Source organism: Podarcis melisellensis (assembly GCF_964234715.1).
Source record: "Podarcis melisellensis genome assembly, chromosome: 6".
NCBI classification, from domain to species: Eukaryota; Metazoa; Chordata; class Lepidosauria; order Squamata; family Lacertidae; genus Podarcis; species Podarcis melisellensis.
Genome location: NC_138538.1, coordinates 26,193,804 through 26,198,582, shown reverse-complemented (window position 1 = coordinate 26,198,582; position 4,779 = coordinate 26,193,804). Strand labels below are relative to the sequence as shown.

Below are 4,779 nucleotides of genomic sequence, written 5' to 3'. Positions count from 1 at the left end.
GCAGCTTTTTTGCTTTTGCACATTTTAGAGGTATTACTGTTTGTGTCTATGCCTGTTGCTATTGTTTCAGAATTACTGTTTGCCGAGAATGGTTTTTATTCCTGCTTATTATTTATGTTGTGTTTTACATTTTTGGTAAAAAGCAGGAAATAAATATTTTAAATAAACAAATAAATATGCAAAGGAAACCCATTGCCAACTGTGGCAGATGGAACTCTATGAGTACATGGGGCATTTTCCCTTGTCATTGCACCATTTGCTACCATATAGCTAGATGGCAGCCCATGTGTTCATTCTTTCTGGATCTGGTCGTACCGCATGCACAGACTGTCCACTTCTGTCTTTGCATCCAAATTTGTTGCATTCCCAATGGTCAGAAAAATGTCCCATGCTTCTTCCACATTCATAGCAGCCAAACCTCTGATCTCAGGAAATGCAGATGCTCAGTGTCAGCTATGGCACTGGCCAAATGTGTTCGTGACCAATGGCTAACATCACACTCATTTCTTCCAGCTGTTCTGTCATAGCGATTTATATAGGAAGGCAAACTCAGGAAATATTCCTGATTGCAAGGTGGGGGCCAGTGGGCCATGAGCATGTATTTTTGGTGTCGGAGACCTGCAGTTTGCCTTTCTCTGCCTTCTGGAGAAATGTGTATACCTCATTTATTTGCCTTTTCAACTTCATTGGCTTTCTTGATTGGCTATTACTAGGCAATAGCCAAATGCTATTTTTTAAAAAAAGAAGAAAAAAAAATGAAAAGAACGGGCTGATCATAGCAATGGTAGCCAAGGTTTCCTCTGCATATTTTTTACATTTTATTCCTCTTGTTTTACAGCCAGGTTTCTGCTAGCTCTTGGACTGGTTCAATACGCTCTACTAAATGTTCATTGTATCTGCCACCTTCTTATCCTATTTCAGTAGAAAGAAATCAATGGGAATTGATTTTGAAATGTCCAGCCTTATCAGGTATTGACTGAGAAGATAGTACTGCGTATGGATTTTAACAAAGCCTAGAATGCTGGAAATGACAACCTAGGACTAAACGGATGGTTGGACTCTCGCTTGTTTTACAAGTTTATCCCTCTCATTGCCCCTGGCTCTTGGATAGTGCCAATTCCCTCTTGATGGTTCTCCACTAAAGCCGGATTCTAGTGGAATATAACATGGGCTGGAGGAAAAAGCAGTTGCACTTGGAAATACAAGCGGTGCCAGCAAATGCTATTTCAGCAATTATCCATGTTTAGCAATTATGCTAATGTTGATTCTCAAAAGGCTGTTATTTGCTCAGCATGTTCTTCATACATTATCTCTGTACCTGTCTAACCCTGTATTTTCACATGCACTATTACAGGTTGTTTGTCAAGTTAAGTGATGTTTTCAGTAGGGAGTGTTGTCAAGGCACTGTTGGTTTTGCAGGATTCCTAGACCCACCCACCCTGCTTTGCAAATCCTACACAGTTTCTGCCATTAACAGAAAATTGCAGAAGCCTTAAAGGGGAGAGGAAAAATCTCACCATGTTCACAAAAGCTCTTTTTGTTCCCTGAAAGGAGTAGTGAGGGCTTTGGTTTAGAATACAAAGTTGGCCAATTGGCTAGTGGGTTCTTCGATGCCATGTTTAACAGGAAGATGGCTATTCAGAACCATTCAAATACTGATTTAAGATACTCTGGAAGTTTGTAAACCAAACAGTATCAAATATTTTAAAGAAGTAAGGACAGGTAAATAAAATAAATGTCAGAATATGGAGGAACAGGGGTAGCCAGCATGTTTTTACTGCAACGCCCACCATTCCTTTTTTTCAAGTTTAGAATACTTTTATTTTTCTGAAAACAACATTTTTCTTCCTTTCAACTGCACAAAAGAGCAGTTACAAAATAGGAAAATTGTCTCTTTTCCATTATCATACATAATATTTACACCAAGAAAACTGCATTTTAGTGGCAGCAGCTGCATTTATCTGATAGCGGCTCTTTGCAGACACAACCCTTGGCACATTTGTTGAATCCAGCTGGGCAACAGGAGCAGCAGCTTTTTTTTTTTTTGCATGAAGTACATTTCCAATTTTTGCATTTGCAGGAGCCAGCACAGGAACAAGAGCCACCAGTGGTGCAGGCACAGTCCTGAGGATCCATCACAGTTGCAGCAGTGATCACAGATTGGAGGATCAATCAAGGCAAGAGGAGATGTGTCAACTCCCACCATTCCTAGCCATTGGCCGTACTGGCTGGAGCTCCAAAACATCTGGAGGTCACCATGTTGGCTTCCCCTGGACTAAACTCTCCATACGCTAGAGTCACTTCACCTTGCAGATAGGCAAGAAATTGTTTTAGTAGTTCAAACAAATATATGTCATTGCTGTGACCACCTTTCTCCTTCCTTCCTTGCTTCTGTGATTTGGCTCAGGGGAAGAGAAGTACTCATAGGGATGGAAGGTTTCCAATTCTAAATGCTTTTAGCAGAGCACATTGCATGTGTGTAGTGCACACTGGGAAGGGGGATCAGCTTGCTGGAGAGGAATGGGCAGATGGCAATTTGGAATCCTTCACGGAGGTTTGATTTGTTAATGCTAAATCAATTGGGAACAAGGCTTACGTTCTCCATGATTCCACCACTGAGCAGCATCTTGTCTGCATCCTTGAAGATAGCTTTGTTTCAGATGCTGTTCAGATAAAACAGGATTCTAAGGCTGCCAGTTTGCTGTGAAAGAGCGCACAGTTTAGGAAATATGAAATCCTGCCCATAACCTCCACTACAGAGTTCCTCCTTTAGAATGTTTCTTTCATGGATTGGAATGGACAAATATGACAACTGCGGTTTCTCTCTGTGTCTCAGTTTTTAAAAAATCTTCAGTGTGATTCACCACATTTATGTATCGCTTTGTTTTTTTGTTTTTTTTAAAGGTCCTTGTGAAAGTTCATCAGCGTTTCAGTATGCAATTCTGTCTAATAGACATATTTTTGCAAAGTATTTATCCTTAATAGATGTTATTTTCAACAATATCTGCATTTTTACACACTCTTCACCTTTGTATATGCATTTTTGTGCACACTATTTGCACTGCACTGAAAAATTCAGAGAAATCAAAGAATGGTTGTGTTTTGGATTGCATACGGTTTCACAAGTTGCAAATTAGGTAAGTCTCCATTTAAATGTGAACAGGATCGAATTTCAACCCCAACCCTACCTACCTATGGGTGGTTCATCTTGCTAGATCCCCATATCCAGTCCCCAGGGCAGTGTGGACTATTTCCCCTATAGAACAGAGATTTCAAGAATAATGCTGAAGAGGCATGCACCAATGGCATATTTGGAGTGAAAGAGACTGGATCCATGCACCCCCTCTTTTTTCCATTCCTCCCAACACAATATTGTCACTGCATGCATATGCACTACTGAGCATCTAGGTCTATGGAACGGGTCCAAATCTTTCAGCTGTGACATGCTATTTACTATGCGCACTGTCTGGGCAATTCATCTTTAGCATAGGTAATTCATTCCCTCTGGCCGCTATACTTTGCCTTCAAAATTCAGTCAGAACTCAGCTCCACACTACATTTTTTAATCTTAAAATATTCAGCTTTACCTACAAACACAGAGCATAATGCACAACATTAAATTTAGTTGGGCATTTCAGGCAATATCAGATGATGCCATTCCACTGGTGGAATGACCTTTGAATTGCCAGAGGCAATCAGTAACACAGGCACAGAGGAGGCATTTCCCCCCAAGTTCCCATCCCCATGGAATCCCCCTGTGTACACCCCCCACCAAAGTGCAGGACCCACCAGACCAGTGTGCAAGGTTGCTTGTGAGGTATAGGGAGCAACACCAGAAAAGTTGTCAAAAAAAGAAAACACACACAAACACCCCTTCTTGCATTTTAACAGATACCTCCACTGGATTAAAAGCTTATGCATGTTCAGGCCCAGAAACCTCCCTCCCTAAATAAATTCACACTTGACTCAAATTTTGGTTTTGGTTTTTGGCAGAATTTAGACCACAGCTTTATTGATTACAGAAAGTGAATAGTTGCATAGGCTGTTGTAATGGTTATATGGGGTTGCTCGTGCGTAAGTTGCCGCCACTCCTGGCTAGGTAGCCTGTTTAAACCTTTCCTGGCTGGACAGCCCTTCACTTCGGGGCTGTTCACTCACTAGCAGAATCCGTCAGTGGGCGTTTCTTGAACTTCTTCCAGCAAAGAAGTTCTTTGACGCCAAGTCTACGCCTAATTTCCCTGCGCGGAAGTCTTCTGCGCAGGGTGGGTGTGGGTAGTGGAGGACCTGTGCTCTCCCCGCTGGTCTCCAGCGAAGAGTCCTGGAGCCCTCTCTCCGATTCCCCCATCCGCCCCCCCTTTATCCCTGTTGTTATGCTGATTTCCTTCCCCAGCTGCTGAGTCCCCTCTTTCCCTGCTTGGCCCTTCTCCGGCATCGCTTGGGAGCCCTGCTTCCACTTCTGGCTCCGATGTCAGTTCCCTGACAGCTGTGGTTCGACTAGCTCCCTGCCATGCGGAAAGCCAGGAAAAGGCTATCTCCACCACCCAAATGTCCCCCTGGACTCAGGCACGGGCACAACCCCCTCTCAGGGGTTGACCAAACCATTGAGTCCCTGGATTCCTTTAATGGAACACCCTTCCCATAGGGATGGCGAGACCATTCTCCCATCCCTATCACCTGAACCAGAGCCTATCCGCAACCTTACAAGTTGTGAAGATTTGCTACGCGGCAGGCGAAAGCCAAATGGCAACAGCCAATCAGCCAAGTGGGGAAAATTCCTGC

General features: G+C 43.1%; 1 pseudogene across 1 annotated transcript; it reads right to left on the bottom strand.

The window, feature by feature from the left end:
* Nucleotides 1–1,938: 1,938 nt before the first annotated feature.
* LOC309371644 (metallothionein pseudogene) lies at nucleotides 1,939–2,187 on the bottom strand (annotated as a pseudogene). Its single transcript has one exon. The product of its transcript is annotated as a metallothionein pseudogene (transcript).
* Between the last annotated feature and the right edge of the window lie 2,592 nt (nucleotides 2,188–4,779).